Source organism: Myiozetetes cayanensis, unplaced genomic scaffold, assembly GCF_022539395.1.
Source record: "Myiozetetes cayanensis isolate MyiCay16 unplaced genomic scaffold, myiCay2020 scf9, whole genome shotgun sequence".
Classification (NCBI taxonomy): domain Eukaryota; kingdom Metazoa; phylum Chordata; class Aves; order Passeriformes; family Tyrannidae; genus Myiozetetes; species Myiozetetes cayanensis.
In genome coordinates, this window is record NW_026088185.1 from 25,986,526 (window position 1) to 26,008,786 (window position 22,261).

The following is a 22,261-nucleotide window of genomic DNA, read 5'->3' on the forward strand; positions in this document are numbered from 1 at the left end:
CAATTTTACCCTCATGAACAGTTGTTCATTCATTGCTGATTGCAACAATCTTTTAATCAAGAAAACAGCGTGGATATTTTACTCCAGCTGGTAACAGGGATTGAGGCAAATGGTGACATTAATTTTATAAGCTGAATTTGAGAACCAGATTTCTTCAAAGAATACTTGCTAAATAGAAAGGAATGGCTTTAAAGCTTATTTAAAAGGAAAACCAGTGTAAAATTCAGCATTAGGGCAGTGTGTTGCAAATGTTCTTCGGCCCAAGAAGCAGCAACAGGAAAGTCTGTGTCACAGTCAGACTACAGAGGGAGCTTTTCCCCACTGCTCTTCATGTGGTAGCAATGGGCAGCAGCTCTGGTTTGCTTCACCAGCAACAAATTATAAATCACTAAATGAATGAACCAACACACAACAAAACAGCTGGAAGCAAGGATTTTTCCTTCCGTTCTCCTTGCCACTCCAATTACCTCACACAGTGCTTGCTTACTCTTCAGTGTCCAAACCCAGCATCTTACTAAGCACCTTAAAGGTTAGTGTTATCTGACAACAAAAAGGTGGACAGACTCTGCAGCTGGCTTCCCAGAGAGGTAGATGTAGGGAAGGGATAAGATAACAAGTCTTTTCTCTGTTTGCCTAAAGTTCCATAACCCTTGCAGGTTACAACCCCAGCTTCTCTTACCACTGTTTGATCAGTTCTAGGACTATGACAAATCTTTCAGGTTCTGATTTTAATCTGATGGTGTCCCACACCATCATTTTTAAGTAGGGTCCCTCGAGATATGGCACAAGCAAAGGCATTTGCATTGCAGAGTTGCCCTGAAGAAGGACACATTTGGGCCTTATCTGTGCTAAGTGACTGTTCAGCTTCAGGTTGTTGCATGGCTGAGTTGCCTGCTCTTACTGTGCTGGCTTGTGTCTGCTCTGTCTTTGCTGTTGAACAGTTTGGATCCGTGCTTCCTGATGGGACACTGCTCCAAGAGTGGGATGATACTTACACTCCTCAGATGGCCCTTCTGAGGAGACAACAGCAAAGGAGAGTTTGACCCACAGACCTCATAACTGTTTTCAGTGACCAAGTCTTGGAACATGTGAAGGAGATGCCCAAGATGTGAGAATTTAGTCTCAATTCAGACTTGTGTGAATAGGCAGGTGTGGAGCAAGACCACAACCCTGCCAAGCTACGCAAATATCCGTTTTGCAATCAGGAGATATATAGTCCATGGGACACGCTGATTTTGTATTCTGGGAATCACGGGAAAAACTGCATCGAAGAGGTGTGTTTTAACAGTAAAGTGACACTGCAAAGTTATGTGCAGTTTAGGAGTATAAAGGATATGGCCCAGACTCTTCAGCCTTTCCAGGCACAGGTAGTGACTCCAGGCATAAAAGGTGCAGTTGAGAGGCTTCCCTCCTCCCTGCCTTAGTTTACTCTTCGGAGCTTCACTGGGGACCTTGCATACCTACAAAATTCAGGTTAGGGCTAGTTATCATTAATAAAATAAAAAGCAAATGAGAAATCCCTGGTTAGAAATGTCACTAGTACTTGTTTTGCCAGATTGCTTTCCAGACTGATTGGGTTTAATGGGGTTGTTTTTTCTACTGCCTCTTCTGGAATGTTATTAGGGACTGGGAAACTTGAACCTATTCAAATTGATCTCTTCATATTTCTCATTCGTTTGTGTATTGAGATTATTCCATAATGATAAAATGTTTGGATTTGTCATACAAAATCAAGCACCTTTGATATGCCATACTTTACCCTACCCAGTATCTTGTATGTAGAGGGAATATAGATTGACCTCTGTCATGGTGGTATTTTCCTTATCTTTTTAGCGGCTTGAAAACTGGCAAGTAAATCTTCTACAGAAGCTCCCAGCACAAAAAGGAAACTGAAATATTTAATCCCCATGGAAACAGCTTATCACGGATGGAGGATTTCCCCCAAAATCAGATTGTGAGCTTCCAAGAACACATCCTGAAAATGGTGATTTCACATCAAAGCTGAAAAGGCAAGTGGGAGGAGGAGAGAGGAGATTTTGGGGAGGAGGGGGAACCTGACTGCTGGTGTTCACCCAGCCTGTGCAATCTCACCCTCTGAGGTCTAACTCCTGTGGATTTAGTGTACATGTGAGCACTTCTACAGATTTTATGCACTATGGAGAGAGGTGCCATCTTAGGTACTTAATCTGATCATAAAGAGGATCGTCTTTCTTCTTTTAAAATCTGAATCCCTTGTTAGCTTAGTTTCTTAAGAGGGGAACACAATCAGATGGTTTTTTTGCCCCAGTACAATTGAGAGTCAGGCTTCCTTTCTGTCTTCACTCCCAAAGAAAAAGTTACAACGGAATGCTTACTTTTATTTGCAGCTTTTTTCTGATCACTGAAGTACACGTGGTATGTCAGCTCCTGAAATCCCTTTATTCTGTGTCTGAGTCTGAACTCTTCCAACTATTTAATTTTCAGTCTGCTGTGTCACTTTCTGCTTTCCTCGCAGGTTCTCCTTTTAATTGCAGCATTTTAAAACTCAATACCCACATACCATCACACATCAACACCATCTTGCCTTTAGTCTTAGATTTTCCTCTCCTGTTAGTGGGTCTCCACTTCTAGGCTACGATCTAGGCACTTGATTGCTTATGCCATCTTCCAGTGGTGAAAGAAGGGAAAATCTCTCATGAATAGCCCAGACCACTTTCCACAATCCATGGTTAAACTAGGTCCCCTGTCCCTGTGACGGGAATTTATTTTCTTTCTGCAAGTGACTGTATTGTCCTGATAGTCTTTTATGATAAGTTCTTAAATGTTTCACGTATGGCACTTGGACTGCTCTTTTCTGTGGCTTCCCTGCTAAAGAAACACTGCTCAGGTGCTCAAGTTATGTAACTGCTTCACACAGCTGAGGGGAAACAAATGGGTGGGTCCCAGCTAGTAGACCACTTCAGAACCTTTTATTGCCAATCTTGCTGATTTGGATCTTGGCTGAGGCCTTTGTATTACTGACATTACCTGACAGCTGGTTTTGAAATGAACTGGCAGTTTCTGTTTCCTGAAAGTACATGGTTGATATGAAACACTGGAAATTTTGGTCAAACACTTTCAACAGAGAAAAGGCCAAGAACAGAATTAGCATGCAATCTGAATTACTGCAGCATGCTGAAGCATCTCTTTAGATCAAATTAACCTCTTGTCAGTGCAAATCACCCCCATGTACTCAAACTATTTGGATTATTCCTTTGGAACTTCGACTGTTGCATAATTCAAAAGATAATGTCCTCAGATATAAAGACCTGTGCAAGCAACATCATCCTGTATCCAAATGGATTTTGGAGTGGAAATATACAGAGGGTGAGGTGGAACCTCAACAATGCAAGGAGCTTTCCATGCATCCATGCAACTGTATTCAAGCAGAGCCTCTTAGAGCATTAGCAGCCTTCTTCAGGAGGCTTCCACTGAAACTCGAGACCATCAGCTTTGCTTCTTACAAAGAGGTATTTGTGAAAATGTCTGGCCTTCCATAAACACCACCCACTCCCGGTGAGTGAGGGGATGGGGGGTGAAGGGCTTAGTCCTTCCTCACTAAGGCAACATATCACTGATTTCCTTCAGAAAAGAAATAGTCCACTTTTATTGAAACTTGGCAGCAAGCAGAAGTAGTATGAAGATAGCACAATCCCAGCAGCATCCCCATAAGGTCTCCATGGGGTGCATGGGTGCTGGTCAAGCAGTGACTCTTCAGGCTGAAATTATCAGTCTGCCTTTGAAACTGTTCTAAACTCAACTCCTCTTCAGGAAGCACTGAAGAAGGAGCAAACTTGTACCAACCATGATGGCAATTTTAGTGACTTTCCGTTTCAAGACAGTCCTTTCTTGAGCAAGGAATTTGTTAGTGACCTGATCTAATGCCTGCCAGATTTGCTGAGCTGCAAGTAGGTTATCTCCTTCTTGAATTTGCTTTGTTTAGAGATTTTCCATCAACTACCTGTAAAACAGGGGGCAAGGAGCCTTTTTTTCCCCCATTTCCCAGTGAGGCTTGATTTACTGATGTTTGTAAAACAGATAGTAGCTTCTGCTTGGGGATTTCAAAGGCCTGCAATTCTGTTTAGTATAAGTACCCTGACTTCAGCAAGGCTATGAACTAGCTGAATATCTCCATCTTGTGCTAGTAACTCCTTGCTAATCTTATTAAATCCTTTCCAGGCCCGGATCAATATCTGAAATGCACTCTGTCCTGTAATTAATCTGATGAGCCATGCTAGTCTTGTTTACAAGTCCCTTCAAATTTTTCTTTAGAGATTTTTATTTAAAAATTAAACTGGTTTAGCAGAAGCAGGGTCGTGATCCCTGTTTCTTGGTAGCTTTTTCATGCCCTTATTAAATCTTCTGTACTAACTGCGTTTGGTAATTCAATGATTCTGCTTGGTGAATAGATTTGGACACCAGGGTCTTAAAGACCCTGCAGAGGAGTCAGGTCTATGGAACTACATGAGTTAGAGCAGTGTCAGCACTCCTGGCTCCTACCTCATGCAGTCATGTGTCCTCATCGTTGCTTGGTCTGCTTCCGCTCTTGAGGATGGAGTCCAGCTCTTGGTGAGGATGGTTTTCTGACACCTGGCTCTTTCAGAGTAAAGGACTCTTCAGCAATCAGTGATGAACTACTAATCAGTAATTAGTGCTACTAACTGGTGAAGGCATGAAACCACCAGCCCTTAGCTTCATTGCCCTCCAAAAAAATGGGCATATGATCATTAATAGATAATAGATCATAGATGACAGCAAGACTTAGAAGTAAACTGTATGAACAGAAGGAATGAAAGGAATAATATCATGACCCAATTTTGTTGCCACTGACCAACAGTCACATAGCTCATGTATGGGAGAGTGCAACAGGCAGTAATTAACACACTTTAGTTGTATCCAGGCTCAGAATCACAACTGACTGCTCTAGTGTTGGCAGCAGCTTCCAGTTTGAGCAGGAGGTTGGACTACAGACCTCCACAGGTCTCTTCCAACAAGACTTTCCAGGAGTCTGTGACTCTGCCCTGTCCTGTTCTGTTGCACAACATACAAGTGACTCTAGTGTCAAGGAAAGGGGTCTAAGGACAGGGAGAAGATCCTGGATATACACACAGGGAATCATTAGAGAGCTGGAAACAATATCACAGTGATGTGATTTCTTTTTCTTCAGGAGTCTTTAGTATGCTTCTTTGGAAGGGACTCAGCCAAGTGAAGGTATCAAGAAGGAGGTGCTGAAGAGGTTTATGGCAATAGGGACAACCAGAAATGCAAGGCTGAGACAAAACACTGAGATACTGGGTGAAGAGCAAAGCAATCTCTACCAGCCACTGAGATTACCTAGTCCCTAGGGTTTTCCATGGAAGTCTGAAGTTTTTCCCATTCAAAGAAATCACAAACATTTTTGACCTTAGATTTTAAGTCTCTCCATGAGACATGAAGAATATTGCACACTCAAAATGCAGTACTTGAAATCACTGAGCAAGTGTCACCTCTCAGACAGTGCAGGAGCTGCTAAAGGTGCTCAAAGATCCTGTGAGGAGGTTCATCCCAACCCTTCATATTATTTGAAGCTTATATCATCATTGAGTCCAGCCATTAACCCAGCACAGCCAAGGCCAGCACTAAACCATGTCCCTAAGTGCCATGTCTACACCTCTTTTAAATACCTCCAGGGATGGTGACTCAAGCCAATGCTTGGCAACCCTTATAGTGAAGAAATTTTCCTGATATCCAGTCTAAACCTTCCCTATTGATTTGAGTTTAGCACAGGTCTAGAATGCTCCTGTGGCCAGCTCATGCACCTTGTAGCTGGTATATAGCTAGTTTGGATGCAGACACCATTTAAGAACATCTTCCTAATCTCTGAGGGCATTTGCTTGCCTCGTTTTTCTCCTTGCCTAGTGAGGAAAGCCTGACCCTCCAGCTTGTGAAAATCACCCCACAGCTATGGCACTTTTGCATTACAATTTGAGCATGGGTCTAGTGACTCAGCCCTGACTGGGAGAGCTAACTTGACCAGCCAGAAAATGGCAAGCTCAGCTCTGCAAAGAGCTGCTCAGCTGGGCTGCTGCTTCATGGGATGAGAGGATGAGAAACACTTCTGGGTCATGATCCAGAACACAGCTTGGCCCTGTGTGTGGGCTTCACTACCAGGGTCAAACAAGCACCCCTGTTCCTTCAAGAAAATTTTAGGAAAGTGCTCAGCATAGTTGGAATATCCCAGCGTGGGGTGGGGATAAGGGAGCAGCTCCAGGGCTCCTCCTCTCACCCTTCATCCTCCCTGGGAATTAAACATGAGAGCTAAGTGCTTGCTTTTCTGAAGCTATTACTGGCAACCAATGCAAAATGTCCCTTTTCATGACAAGTAAATGACCTGCTAAGTACAAGCTATAAAAATTCAGGTCATGTTTTCTGTTTCATTAATATGCTGTCTGACAAAGCCTTTGCCTGCTGGGGCTCTCTGCTGGCAATGGGAGTTAGAAAACCCTTAAGGATTTCTCACTGTCATTACGAGATAGAAAGGTAAACAGGCTTCTAAAGGAAGGAAGGCTTCCAAAAGATAGGCTGTCTTTGTGTCCTGATCCTATGAACAACCAACCACAGGAGGATGCAAATAATGCCATTTACACACAGTGCCAGTAGTGTGGAGTTCGAATGCTTTTATGTTTCACTAATAGCTTGGCCTGACTGTCCCAGAAGTCAATAGAAAGGGTTTTTTGACTGCAACAGGCAGTGGACCACAAACATTATTCAGACACAGAAATGTTTGTAAAGTTGGTAAGGAGGGGTAGAAGAACAATATTAATCAGAAGGAAACTTCAAGGGAGAGTATCTCTGAAATGCTTTTCTACAAAAATCATAGAATTGTTTAGATTGGAAAAGATGTCTTAAGATCATTGAGTCAAACCACTATCCCAGCACTGCCAAGACCATCATTAAACCATGGTCCTAAGTGACACATCTATACCTATTTTAAGTACCTCCAGTGATGATGACTCCACCACTTCAGGAGCATTGTGATCACCCTAGCAGTGAAGAAATTTTATCTAACATCCAGTCTAAACCTTCCCTGGTGCAACCCAAGGCCATTTCCTCTCATCCAGTCACTTGTTATTTGGGAGAAGAGGCAAACCCCCACCAGTAGCATCAAGAATTTACTGGAGATGGTTGTTCTTTCCAAATAAAACTATCTTTCAGAAATCAGAAAACTGTCTCCCCTCAGGGGACATCCAGAGGAAATCCTGTAACTACAGGGTTTCCACAAAGGATGTAGAGAGAGTGGACCTTCATCCACATGCTTCACTAAGGCTGGATTAATCTAAAGTTAGATTCTGGATCCTAAATTTTTTCCCCATGTAGGGAGTTTGGGCTTGAAGGAATTTGAAGAGCATTAGGTTTTGCTCTTGGCAGTATTGAGTAGGATTCATCCTGCCTTCCTGACTGAGTTCTTTGTGCTTGCAGAGTGGTAACTGATGTGCTGGCAGTGAGATTGGGCTGTCCTGCCTAGGGCTGAGGTCTGGCTTTCCAGCTCCAAGTCAGTTCCCATCCTCTCATCTTCTCTGCTTCCTCATCTACAGGCTTATAAAATGAATTTCAAAGGAGGAGCATGGAGGTTGAGATGTAGCAGAGAGATCCAAAATGAAACCTGACAGGTCAGTGCCATTCAGAGGGTTATAAATATTTCCTTGAGCCACTAGGTATTTCCAGGTTTGGCATCCAGGTGCCCTGATGAATTACTTCTGTCCAAAGGTGGGCTTTGTGGCTGCTTTGTGTCCTCCTTTGTGCTGTTCACTACCATGTACCTTGTTCTCTATAGTGCTCCTGCTCAGAATGCCAATGTTTTGGAGCAGCACCATCAGCCTCATTCCAGGGATACTCAGCCTGCAGTGAATGCCTTGATTCATGGCTTATTTTCAAAGCCAGAAGGAATTGCTATGCTGATCTGCTCTGACCTCGAGCATGCAGTGGGCACAGGAGTATTTATAGCTCTGTTTACAGCATTCTGCTCTGTATACAAGTGAATAAGGACAAGTAAAGAGCAGGTTCCCTGTCCCAGTGTAGGTTTGACAGCCACTACAAGCTCAACTGCTTTATTAAAGTATTGCCCTCAGTAACTGGCAGGGCAGAGCAGCCCTGCCAACTCCAGAGCTCGTGGGCAGAGTCACCCACACACAGCACTTGTGCATGCATCTATGGCCTGACTGCAGCAGAGCAGAAATAAGCTCTAGGTGTAAGGACAGAGATCTGAGAAATCCCAGGTCTGTGTTTCTTAGTCTCCATGCCAAGCCTGTCTTGCATCTTCTCTTGGGGGATAATCTGTCCTATGTTCTAACCATATTGAAGCATCCCAAAAGATGCAGGAGATCTCTGGATAAGATGGTTGAAATGAGCCTAGGAATAATAAATAACTTGTAGGGAGGTTCTAGAGAACAGCAGGACAGAGCCACCACCAACTGCAGCTGCTACAGTTCTCCCAGTATAATTTCTCAGTGTGTGCTCCCTGATTTGTATTTGGAGTCACAGACTAAGACACAGCTCCAGAGCACCCTGGTGCTACATCTTAGATGTAGTGACGAACTGACCTGCCCAAAGCTCAAGCACTCCAAGAAGATTGGCTTTCTTCTATGTTTGAAACTGAGATCATTAAAACTGAAACAATGCTAAAAATTACATCACTTTCCACTTGCCATGTCCTGTCTCTATGCCTTGCAGCACTCCAGGCCATTTGTCTTTCTCCTTTGCTTTAATTCTGTTGCCTTAGCTCTTGATGTATGGTGAATGTCCAACCAGAAACCTGAGCAATAACCAGATATTAACTAGACAAATTAGCTAGTTTCTCTTCCTATTACCTCTCAGATTTCTGCAGGTTAGTGCCACTCGACTGCTTTTGGACTGTTGGTGCAATGTAAGAAGCCCTTGTAATTCTTTTTCCAGTGAAATGGAATTCACAGTATTTTTTAAAATATGATTTTCATAGCTACATTTTGCTACAGTTCTGATTGACATGTGTCCCATCAGGTTCATATTTTCCCGAGAGCCTGCCTTTTTCACCAAACAGCATTGGTGAGTGAACATGTAATCGACTAACATCGTACATCCCTCACATGAAAACCCTAAGAGGGAAAGTAATTGCCTTTTCGCATGCACAAATGGTAAAATCTGCCTGAGCTAATGTTTTGGTAGCTAAGAGAAGCAGTTATTAATATTTCTGCATGGAAGTAGCACAGTCACCGAGGCCGCCGCAACTGCGAATCTCATAGCCTTGCTCTTGGGCAAAGTACATGCAGTCATCTCTAATCTGTTCCATCTCTCCCCAAGCAGCTCACCCAGCACTGTGAACAAATTGCCTGGAAATGTCGTCATCAGGCTTCATCTGGCACTATCTCCCTTCTGTCTCGTCATTGATTTCCTCATCTTCTCTGCTTTAAAACTCGCATCCTACATTAATTTGTGGCTCTCCAGTAGTGAAGCAGCTGCACTGTGCCTTCCCTGCTCAACACCAGCAGCTTTCAGCCTCTGAAGTGTCCTTCAACTGCTGCTCACATGAAGATCTCCTGAATGTGTCTCAAGTGGCCTCCCTGCCTGCTACATAACAGCATGTGCTCTGCCAGCTTTTGTTTCATCACAAGAGAGCTTAGAGCTGATCTGCTTTCGGAAATTGGGTAAGATTCGGTCTCCTTCCTACAATGACTCAGTGTGCTGAAGAAATGACTCCTGTCTCGTATGAGCAGCTACTGTGTAGCTCTCAGAGCTGTGCCAGTCTCTGCTAGCCACCAGCTGCCCTCTGGAGAGCCCCTTTGCCAGCAAAGAGCTGGGGCTGCTCCGTTCTCTGGTCTTATGATTGCTAAATATAGAGTCCATTGATAAATAACATAAATGCATGAAGGGCAGAAGAACCAACAGTTGTTGCAGTTAGCTAATACAGCCTTTTCCTCTGTTCTTTTGCCTCTGTCTCTGTGGCCTTTCAACATCGCCCTTTGCATTTTGAGTAGATATCTCTGCACACCAGATTCATATTCAGTTGTCATTGCAAGAGTGACCAGGATCAGGCCTTCAGCATGTAATCCAGCCCAGAAAAATGGTTCTGTAAGAGATAAAGTCTTGTATGGCAGCTGATCCTGTGGTCACTCTCTGCTTGCACCCATCAGTGTTGTCCGGTCTGCTGCCATCATTTAATAGCCCTGTTTGCTGAGTTGAAGCCAGTTTGGGCAGCTAAACCACAAACTTGCCTGCTGTAGGTTTGCACAGCTATTTCCAAGGCTCTAATCTGGCCAGCAGAGACTTAATTTCCTTGTGTTTTATTAGGACTAATAAAGTCTCACCTTTCCTCAAAACTTGTAGACAGAGTGAATCTGACATGGAAATAAGTGCAAGATGGTGAGACCTCAAATGTGAAGCCTGTACTCCTAAATTAATGGTGATCTTAATGGGAACAATTCCATTCAAGGGAAGTGTCAGGTAAAATGAGTCTATTGCCCTAGGGAAGTGTGTTCTTTTATAAAGCTCTGCTGATCCTTGCCTTTCTAGAAACCAAATTGGTAGTCTCTTTGTTTTGCAGCCAAATTCCTTATCCTAGGCCTGGAATATGTCCTGAAAAAAATTTCTAGAGAATCCCCTGTTATAAATAACCTGGAGGAGGGATTCTATGCATCCTTCCTAGAGCAGAGAGCAGTAGGCTGCAAAAGGGTATGAAGAAATGGTTGACCTCTTGTACTAGAGGAGAAAAAATATCTTGATTTTGAAGCTGTTTGCAGTGTGTGCTCAGGATGAGTCACATGAAAGGCAAATTGAGATAAGAGAAAAGACTCCTGAAAGAAAGCGACTGATGTTAATCTCTGTATCCCTGCTTACATGGTCTTTGCTATAGACATAGAAGCACTGAACTTCCTTGTAATATCTCCTTCTTAAAAGGTGCAACACCACCAGTTCCCCTGAACTTCCTCTCTGTGCCCTCACTGTATGTTCTCCATGCAAGAAAGCCTTTCAGGAGGTTTTTCCTTTGTGACCTGTTTATAGAGGGTGCTCACGGTCAGCCTGTCCCAGCCCTCCTGCAGCTGTTGGAGCCACACCATGTCCTGTCTCTAGCCATGCTGGCTCTGAAGCAGACCCATGTGAACTTTTATCACGTTTCTGTAGTTGCATGTGAATATCACTAGATGTCCTCTACTGCTAAGTAGCTTTACAGTGGTCTGTGCCAAGCACCAGTGAAATCAATTGCAGCTGTTAAAGCTGTCTTTATAGCTTCATTGTTCCTAGTCTATAGATGCACAGTAATACTGCTCATCCATAGCTGGAAGGAGTGATCTGCCACCTCTGTCCAACTGTACTTACAGTGGCAACAAAGCTACTATATTGGTTTCTTTCAGATTTGGAGCCAACTGGCAGTGGTAGGAGCACCTCAACTTTTTCCTCTGCAGCTCATTTGAGACTGAACCATCAGACAGGGCTCAGGTTTTGGTCTTCTTGTGCTCTTCTCCGAATCCAACAGCAAGGGTCAAGCCTGTGGGGCTGTGCTGTAGCAAGACCTGACACAGTGCAGAATGATGCATACATCTCTGCAGGGTGCAGCCAGGTATAGATAGCTCCCTGCTCCAGCACAGCCCAGCTGCCCTCCAGGCAGTGATGCCAGCAGCACCTTGGATTAGCTCATGGGACAGCCACTGCATCCCCTCAAACCCCATCTCCATCTTCTGACTTCCCTGCAGGGACGTGGCGCTGGCAGGAATTTGTACAGACAAAAATCCTACCTGTTGCACCGTTCCTGCAGAGAAAACATTACTTTTTTTTGTATAAACAGTCCCTGCTTTGCTGTGGTGCTGTGCAAGCCCTTGTGCTTGCAGCTGCCCGCTGAAGACCTGGGGCAAGGGAAGTGTCCCCAGCAGCCCAAAAGGCAGCTGGCAGCAAAACAAGCCAAGAGGCTCATGCTGTACTAACCCACTCAGCTTTAATATGGGATAATAAACAGCCACATTCATTTAGACCTAATAGTGAAATATTATGCTATATAAATAATGTGTCCTCTGATTTAGAGGGAGCTTGCCTGAAGTACAATGTGACCTAAGCAGTTCAGAGAGTGTATGGCCACTTTAATCTATTCACTGAAGCTGAAACAGACTGGAAATGTCATGTGCTTGAATCTGTACAGGGGGATATGTTGGCTGAAATTTTAAGACACTCTTTTCTTTCAGCTTTGCATTTGGTTCCATAGTTTGAAGCGTCGCCCATTCTGCACTCACATCCCCCCAGGGAGGGCTGGTAAAGGGGAAGTTCTTCATGCCTCTGCCTCTGCTGTCAAACTGAACGTGATGTTTTGTTTGAGGGCTCCTTGGGGTGACTCAGCAGGATACAAAAATGCACTTAAATAGGAGTTGTATTGTATAAGCGCTCAACCACAGCAGCAATTCCCCTTTAGCAATGTTGTTAATGAATACACTCTACAAGAAATATAATGCTGCTCCAGATACTGGCTGGAATTGAAAGAGGACTTTTTGGCTTTCTTCCTTACATAACTTTAGTATTTCTTATGGGTAGAAAGACTACTGAGAACTGACGAATAGCCTGGATATCCGACATACAGGAACCAGGCCATGGGCTTCCCCTCTCAAATGTTACAGACTTGGGTATGAAATACATCAGAGATTTTCAGGTTTGGGGGTTTGGGTGTCTGAATATTGGGCTTGGTTTGCAAATGCATTTACCTCCACAGAAGTAGAAATGTGCCTGCTCTGAAGGGCAATCTGTTTAAGAGCACAAAGATGCTCAGATTTAAAGATCTAAACCTGAAATCTTTGGCCTACCAGTCCCAGGCCTGCTGTCCCCACAGAAGTTACTGACAACATTTCCACACTTCTAGGGTGCATAAATGACCTGCTGCAAGCTGCTTTGCCAATTCTGCCCTCACTGGTGGCAAGATGTGCTGATAGCAAAAACCAGATTCCTGGTAGCTACACTGCCCTGGGAAATCCCCCTCCATCCCAGTCTGCCCTGGCAAACTGAGGGGACTGTTTTGTGCTAGAAGGAAAATTTGTAGCCAACAGAGAAGCTTGTTGACAAACACGTCTTACAGACCCAGCTGTTGATTCATGTGAAAAAAACACCTCTATCCTGCGCTTTGGTTGGGAAAGCCTGTGGGAGTTCTCCCGAGCACTTCTCCTGTGTCTCCCAATGGGGTGAGATTAGTGGAGAATTTGCAGGGTGAGCAATCAGGGAGGGCACAGGCTGGATGTGCTATGGCAGCTTGCTGTGGGGCTGCTCCCTCTCACCACCTCCATACCACTGGACTAATGCAGATTTTGAGGTAGACACTCGTGTATCTTGTTGGTGAAATGGCAGTGTACTCCTTGGGTAGACCTTTTGGGGGAGCACTGGAGTGTACGTAACGCTAATTTGGCACAGGAGGGGATCTGGGGCTGTTCACTTGTGTTTAAGAACCATTTTGAATGTACATTTTCTTTGCATACCAGCAGGGAGGTGGGCCCTGACCCAGCAAGGTAAATCAGCAGGTGCCCTCTGAGATGCTCTGAGCACTCAGCATGTCCCTGAGCACCCCATAGGGTTGTGCCCAAGATAATTCCATGGTAGGACATGGGCATAGCCAGCCTGGCCCATCCTTTCTGCCAAGGGTTATTCCCACAAAGGCACTGCCAGCCTCCTCTGTGAGGGCAGCATGTGTCAGTGACTGCACGCCCATGCAGGAGCAGGGCTTTTGTTCCTCTCTGCTGCAAGATGTGAGGTGGCAAAGGAGCCTGCAGGTGAGATGTGAAGTGATGCTTTGGTTCTGTCTCCCAGTGCCAGCCAAGAGCACAAAGGAGAAGTAGGAAAAGTAACCACTGCACACGTGTTCCCAGAATCCCATCTAGGATGTGCTCCGGTGTATTAGACACAAATTCTGTTATTGCCATAAAAGTCGATAAGGCTCGGTGGGAGAGGGGAATGTGGTGGGAGTAGGGCTGGTGTGCGTATAGCAGCTGGTTCTCAAAGGCTCGGTGTGTGCTGTGCTCATGTGGCATGAGCGGCGTTTGTATCATCCCGTGCCCTCCGGCTGCTGCCTCGTCCATCAGGCAGAGAACCGGCTGTTCATTCTCCTTCTCCTCCTCCTCCTCCTCGTTTCCTGGCGGCGGCACAAACCCCCACGGCCCGGAGGGTCGCTCCGCTCCCCCTGAGCCCCAGCCCCGCGGGGCCGGGGGCGCCGGGCGGGGAGAGCCGGGCCGAGGACCGGCCCCAGCGGCTTAAGGTGCCGCGGCCGCTCCCGCCCCGCGGTTCCACCTTAACGCGGCGGCGGACGGGCCCATTGCCGCGCCGGGGGTCGGCGGGCCCGGGCCCCCCGGGAGCCGCCCCGCCGCCCGCGCCCGCCGGAGAGCGGCACCGACACGGGTCCAAAGTGACAGACGCGTCCTTGCCGCCGAGCCGCAGGTGATGGCGGGTCCCCGCACAGCCGCGAAACCCCCTCCGGCGGCGCGCAGCCCGGCCCCCGGCGGCGGGGCCGGGCTATTTATAGCAGCCGCCGCGGCGATATAAGGGATGGCCGGGCGCGGGCTGCGCTGCCGCGGCCGCCGGGGCGAGAGCGGGCGGGGGTCGGCGGCGCTGCCCGGCCGCGGGCGCCTCTCGGCGGGCAGGGGCGGGCGCTAAGGGCGCGTCCCGCAGCCCGGGTGAGCGGGCGGGGAGCGGGCTCGGTGCGGGGCTGTTTGCTGTGTTCCGCTCTGTGAGCGGCGCTGGGGGGGACACGGTCAGGCGAACAATAACCCGCAGTTCGTCCCGCCCGTGCCCCGCGGGGTGTGGGACAGCGCCGCGGCACTGGCGGCGCTCCACGCGTGACGAGTCCGCGGGAGGGGCGGGACCGCCGTGACACCCGGCGGTGACCGCGGCGGGGCTTCCCTCTCGCCTGCTCTCCCCTCCTCTCCCCACAGCGATTCCTGTCGAAATGCGGCGCCCCGCGCTGGTATGAGCCCCCGGGCCGGGAGGAGCGCGCCCCGGGCACCGCCGCTTTCCCTGGCCGGGGCTCGGTGTCGCCAAGGAAGGGCTGTCGCCGGCCGTGGCCGCGGAGCCGCCGCTCGCAGCAGCGCCGGACGCGGGACGGACGGTACGGGGGCTCCGTGCGGCGGGTGGGCTGCGGGCCCCGGGGGGCTCCCCTGCCCTGCCGAGCGCTGGGAAGAAAAGGGAGTGCGTGGCGCAGTGCTCGGAATGCTGTGGGGTCCGTGTCTCCTGGGTGTGCGCGCTCAGGAGAGGGGTCGCTCTGAGTTACGCTGTGTAATGGAAGGTCTTTGTAAATTGAGAGTTTCTTAGGATTTTGCTTGTGTCAGTGTTGTGTCATCCCCCTTCACCACCACCACCACCCCCCCCCAACGCCACAGATTCAGAGCTAGGATAATATTTTACTTTCCTACCCTGTGTGTGTTCTAATCTGATCTGGTTATGGCGAAGTTTCTTATCTTGCATTAAAACTGCTCTTGGACAACTGAGTACTTTGTGAAAGCTTCCATATTCATGTGCTTGAGTTGTTTGCTAGACTTTTAGAAGAAAGATAGCGATGCTATCTTCAATTACGAAGAAACAAGGAAAGGAGGAGGTACTGGGTTTTTTCTGGTTTTACTTTACTTTTACTTTGCTTTACTCTCTGCTTTAAGAAAACAAACTGAACCACAGTTGAAGGACAAGGATTTTTCAGCTCTCGTGATTGGGATTGCTGGGGATTAGAAAGAAAACTTGTAGCTTTTTTGTTTATTTGTTTTAACAACGGCTCAAGAGCCCGAGGAACAGTGTAGAAAAAAGTGCTTCCTAAACAGAGAAACTGAGATGCAGCCACGCTGACTACGGGCTGAGGAGCAAGTTAAGTGTTAGACCTCGGGTGGACCAGTCTGAAGCATCCTGCACTTCGCTGCTCCAGTGACCTTCCCTGTCGAGCTGATAACGTTAGGCAACAAAATGGGACTTCACACCGGCAGGTCCGACTGGGCTTCTGTTAGAAGACCAAAGCACCCAGTGGAGTCCTGACCCCAATGTGAGGCTTTTTCCCAGCACAGGGAACTGCTGCCCCTCAGCACTGTCAGCTGGCACTGTTCTGTGGTAATGTTACAGAAATATAAAAATCTAAGCCACCAACTTGTTAGGTTACTTAAGTCGTCTAAGTTCAGAGTTTGGTGGCAGGCTTAAAGGGGTGCTGTTTACTGGAAATGTTCTATGTATGTCTTATCTGGAAACTGTTGTTCATGCAATAGCTGGTACTAAGAAAAGCACACCAACTCTGTGGTCAGACCTGACTATAGATCTGCTTTTTGAATTTTCACTGTGAAATTATCTGTTCAGCTCAGGCTGTTTCTGCATGAGAGAGATGCATTTCAAAGGCCCAAACCTGTCATTTTTCTTTACGAAAGGTTCTTTCTGTTGCTCTGCATTTGTAAAGAGCTTTGCAAGAATAGGGTCTATTAAATTAAGGAGGCTAAGAGAAAGATAAGAGAGAACAAGGGGTGCGGCAAGGAAATTATGAAGTAATAGCTTTAAAAAAACCACCTCTCTGTAGTATAGCTTTGAACTGCCTAAGAGAGGTAGAATCTCTATTTCTATATACCTGAGTCTGAAAATACAAAGCTGACAGCATCTCCTTTAAAAACAATAGTGTATATAGAAAAATAGGTGTTCATCATATTACATATGATGAACATACATACATCATATTACTGTATCAGTTTGTTTGTCTTTCTTTGATTTTGCTTCTCCATTCCAGGAGATATCCTGTACAATAGGGCACATAACCCGGGTTGCAGAGGGCCAAACACCCCACCAGCACAACTCCCGAACCAGAGCAGCTGCACCAGGGTCAGAGCTGGTCCGGCATCAGTTTACAGAAATGATGTGAGAGGCAGTTCTATTTATTGAAGTTTTTGGTGGGTGTTTCCACAAGCCGGAACTAAGAATTACAGAAACTAAACTTGCCTTCTTCATGTGGGGAGTTTTTTGTATATGTTGCGTTGGGTGTTTTTTTCTTAAACTGGGCCTGAGGCTAACACTGAGGAATAAAACTCTGTCATCTGGTGGTTAGAGAGGTCTTCCTTCCTTCTCCCCACAGATTTTTTTGGCACTGGCAGAGACATGGAATTTGGAGACTGGAAGGAGAAGGATGAGTCCTGCGTGTGAGCTGGTGGTGTCATTGGCAAAGTAGTACATGATGGCAGCACAAGGGCAGGTGCATATAGGAAAAATGGATGTGATGATTGATTATTGTTGACATTATGCTGTGATTTCTTCTGTGGGCTCTTCTTTAACTGCAAACTGGAAGCAGTGCCCTGTACCTGAGATCTCCATGGCCCTTTAGCTCACACCATGTGCTCCTGGTGGTGTTTCACTGTTGAGACCACTGGGGCAGAAACTCTACTCCCTTCTGCTCTTAATTCTGGACAGCTCCTTGAGAAAAGCTGTATGGCTTCATTGATTTCTGATTGTTTATTTCTATCTTCCTTCTTTGTGTTGGGAAATATTTTTGTGAATGGATTCAAGCCAAGAACCTCTACCCACAGCTGCCAACCCTGGCATCCCTACTGACCTGCTGGCTCCAGGTGAGTCAGGTCAGTTCATTAGGATGAATCACTCTGCCCTATGAAAGTTTTAGGCTCCAGACTTCAGCTGGACCAGTCCTAATAATTTGGCTTTGCCTGGTTTGGTTGTCACTGCTGCAGCCACGCTGTCACTCCTGGTGGCTCCCCACATCAGGCTCTCTCAGCCTTTGCAGCAGGAGCCTCCACTGGGGTGCGGTGCCCCTACGCCTTGTGGAGCTGCTTTTGCCTCAGCATTGTAACTTCTTCATGACTGCTCATCCCCTTACCTCTCTTGCCTGGAGAGGTGGAGGCAGGAGGGATTGCACCTCAGCATGGGAATGTGCAGCCCTCAGCGCAGAGAGTGCTTCAGACTCTGGAGGTGGAGAATATTAACATGAATCCACAGGGATGAAAAGGGGAGTGTTTTTGAATGGTGGTAGTGTTTGCATAAGCTTTTACTGTCATAAATGAGTAGATCAGGGCTAAGGGGACAGATTCTATATGAAAAACGGGGAATTTTCAGGCTTCCAAAACAGGGCTGAGGAAGTTGTGCTAAAGGATATGGAAATGGAAATGTCCCTTGAAAGTGACCTTTCAAAGATTGATGATAGTATTCTTGGTGTATAAGGCACCCAAGTGTAATGAAGGATTGAGAGGATTTGGTCCAAGTGAAAACAGAATGAGCGTGGGACTGGTAGATGGGAGGAACATTAGCCCACTCCTTGGTGGAGTTGTTGCTTCTTTCTCCTGTTGTTGTTTACAGAGGTATTTGACAGAAGATACTTACTGGGGAGGGGAGAATAACCTCCCTCTTCTACTTGAGTGTCATTGGCTGTATTTTTCTCCACGGGGAAACAAAGTTCCAGTGTTCCAGGGGGTCACATCCTGATTGATTGTATCCAAAGTAAATCCAGAGCAAGTCCATCAACTTCAATAACATCTACAATAAGCCACAACTGGCTCTTCCTGAACAGAGGAGAAATGAACAGCTGTAACTTCAGATGCTGATTTTTTTGGCATACTCATTCTTTTGAGATTTATAACTCTCTTATTCTCTGTTTGAGAACGTAGTGGAGCAATTGCTGATCCATGCATGTGTCTATGTGAGAAAATGTAAACGGAGGAGTAATATGTATGGAAGTCTTGCCTAGAGATATGGCAAACTGGCCACCTGTTCTTAGATGATGAAATAATTGTACAAAAATATGTCTCTTGAAATAACAGTTGAGGGAAGAGGTAGGGGCAGGGGTGGGGAAGTTAACATTTATAAGCAGTTTGCTGTACTTATACTACTTATGGTATTTATTACTGACTCTCCTGCAATTTTACTTCTTCAGAGACTAGTTTTTCAGTAAGTGGTCCTTAGTGCTGCTTAGGCATTTGGGTTTCATCTGGGAGACCAGTCCAGTTGCTGGAGCTAGCTGAAGAGATGGGAAACTTACCCCCAAGTACCTTCTCTGTCACAGACTGGCCTGAGGTGGGTAGGCTAAGGTCAACAGCTCTTATAGATACCAGTCAATCTACCTCTCACTGAATCTACTTTTCTTCTTTCTAAAATGGGTCAGTAGAAGTTACTACTTTATAGGGTGTGTTGGGAGAATAAATATAGCAAATGCTGAGGTACTTCAGAAGGCATCCAAGTATCTGAGACCTGCTGGGATGGGATTCCCCTTCCTGCTTCTCTTCTGGCTAGAACTGACCAGCAGAAATGCTCAGTGCTTCTACAACTTTTTATTAACTTTTAACCAAATTAATTTGCCTCAGAATTTGTTTGCTATTGATAGATTTAAGATTAAAATCTTGAACTACTTGCTTGTACCTTCATCTTCTACTGTAGAGCAGCTTTAAGAGTTGGTGACACTCCTTCACCCTTCCCCCAGATAACATAATGCCTCTCTTGCCTTCTCTTTGAGAAGGTCTACTTCTGAAAAGAATGTTGTACCAAATATATAACTTTATGTGGGGTGGTAAAAATGGCTTATTGTGTCTTCATCCCTTCTCTTGACTGTATCTGCCTAGTTCTTGGTCTAGACATGAATGTCACTGAGGACTTCCTGGGGACTATTTTGTGTCTGAATGGTGACTTGTAAGGATTCAGGTGATGGGCCAGACTGGTTTATGTAGTGAGTAGTGTTAGTCTACTGAAGACCAAACGAATTTCCATCACCTCCAGTGAAAACAGGTACAACTGCATCAGCTTGCAGCCGGTTTACAGTAAACTTACTCCTTGAGCTGAGGGCTAACGTGGTTAAGTGTCTCCTGCAGTCAGGTCTGTTACTCTTGTATGTGCGAGTAAGTCTTGATGTGCTTTCTTGTTGGGGACCTAGCTGGCACTTTCTGACTTACTGTAGTGTAAATAAACCAAGAAGGTCTTCCATGTACAGGCTCTCTCACCAGCATATATTAGTAACGCTCATCAGCTTTTGACTGGAACCTTGATGGCATAATTACTCTAAAAGGGTAACATATTCAAAACTACCTGTGTGACTTTGGGAGTTAGATTCCTAAGAGTCTTAGTCATCATTTTAAACAGGAATCAGCTTTTTAAGCTACACATACTCCTGGAATTTTAAGAAAAGGCTTCTGTTTATCTTGTCTTTAAAAATGCCAGTTTCCAGAATGAGAGTAGCAGCTCTGCCACTCAACTCATTTCAGATGTTAAGTAAGAATGTTGAAGAAACAATTAGAAAAATACTGTGGTAAGTAGAGTCTCTTGGATAATCTTAATAGAGAGGTCCAGGAGGTAAAAATGTACTTTTCAACCGCCTGACAGCAGGATGGATATAAGCATGCATTTTCAGCTATGTCTTTAGGACAGCTGAAAGGATGACTGATGTCTCAGCTATCACTGTAGACAGAACAAAACATACATTTCTCCAGACAGGATTTGGTGCACTGAATTCAAACAACTTGTGACTGGAACCGGGGCAAACATGGTTATCAGAAGAAACAGATAAACTAAGAAAACAGTCTTGCATGTTCTGTGTTTGTATAGGTACGACTTCAATTTGCTGTTAAGCCTAGGATTCTTTTTGAGCAGTGATGGATTAGTCTTGATACTTATGCAATTTTTAAAGCATTCCTGTAACACTTGTAATGCAAAATGTATTTATTTTGCAACATACCCGTGTGATAGAGACCTGCAATTTATCTCACTTGCACAGCTGGGGAACTGAAGTATTCAGTAAAGCAAAACACAGCACATAGGAAAGTCTGCAGCAGGACAGGCAGGAGGGTGCTAAAACAGGGTCTCAATTTCCGTGGAAACCAACAAGATCTGGTCCATGTTTTTCCCATCAGGTTCTTCTTGGTGCTTCTGAGGCACCAAGGGGGCATTTGCTTGGCTAGACAATGCGGACTTTGGCTTTTCTAAGGAAGAAAGTTCAAGCCTGGTGATGGAGGGAGGAAGATGATGTATGTCTGGAGGAACATGAGGAATGGGGAGCATCTGCCAGCTAGAGATGTCGCCTCCACCCCCACTTCTTCAGTGAGTCTGGCTTCCCCAGTGGTGGCAGGGGCTGCTTCTCAGCTAGTGAAACTATGTTCCTCTAGGCAAATCCCTGCTCTTCCTGTGCCCAGAGCCAGCTCTTCTCTTCTTAATAAAGTTGATATGAGTGGCTGGTCTGATGATGGAGCCTTCTGCCCAGCTCCACATCTGCTGTCACTGTGCTGTATCTCTATGCTGTCTGGGCTCCCTGAGGGAGGAGAGCCACCACTACTCCATCTCTGCGTTGTGAGGGGCACCAGTGTTTTGGTTTTGGGGGAGGAAGCTGTGTGTTTTGGTTGCATAGTGAACAGTAACAATGAGTTTTATGCTCAGAATGTGTCCAAGTTTATAGGATGCTATATTTAAAAGGGAGAAAAAATGAGTCATGGGCAGCTATGCTAATGCTAAGTATTTGTCTACCTCTTGTGAGGCTGAAGGCAGTGGGAGTTGAGCAACATTCTTGGGAAGTAGAGAAGAGGATTTACGGATCAAACTAAAGCCCACTGAAGTCAGCTGTAAGTCCTGCTGTGCCTCGCTCGGGGCCCATATCATGTAGTGTGTGTTGGTTACAGTGAAATTCTCTTCTTGGAAAACTTGGGAGTGCTCAGTGCTGTTGAATTCCCTGGACTTGGGCAGAAGCTTGACTACCTCCCAATGGTTACTGTGCTGCCACTGGAACGTCACACCTGGGTTGCAGCCAGGGGAGGGATGTCACTGCTCCTCTTGAGCCATGCCTGCAGCACCACAGACGAATGGGTACCTGCATCCTGAGTGGGAGCAGGCAGAGCCTGGGCATGTCTTAGCCTCTCCTGCTTCTCCTCAAGAGCTAAACTCCTAAGGAGATGTAACATGGGGGGCTGCTGTGGCACAAGCTGATGGAGCTCTCCTTTCAGAGCCAGGGCCATAGGGACTTATGGTGTGTCTTTAACACTGATTCAGTTGTGCTTGTTTTATTTAAAAATTCCTTCATGAAATAGTGATCTATTTGAGAGTGCCAGTGACTTCAGCTTTCCAAGTGTCAGCGTGGCTCAGCTCCTGTCACAGGAGGACTGGGACGAGGATTTCACTGCTGGGTGTGCCAACAACAGAGTATGGAAGTGGACACTCTGTGAACAAAACCTGGCAGGGGCCATGTGCCTGAAAAAAGCAGATTTGGCAACAGCAAGGGACTCTGCAGCTCCTCTGTTTCGTACACTTATTGAAAGGAGAAGTTTTTGAAGTAAGCAGAAAA

The 22,261-nt window shown here is 46.1% G+C and overlaps 1 protein-coding gene across 2 annotated transcripts in view; it reads left to right on the forward strand.

Annotated features, from left to right (window-relative positions):
• Nucleotides 1-14,740: 14,740 nt before the first annotated feature.
• The window catches only part of MRAS (muscle RAS oncogene homolog), a 38,712-nt gene continuing 31,191 nt past the window's right edge, over nt 14,741-22,261 (forward strand). The window contains exon 1 of one of the 2 annotated variants that reach the window (XM_050339569.1): nt 14,741-15,094. The gene's annotated coding sequence lies outside the window, so the exon portion shown is untranslated. The remainder of the gene's footprint in view (nt 15,095-22,261) is intronic. The other variant, XM_050339568.1, reaches the window with a different exon arrangement.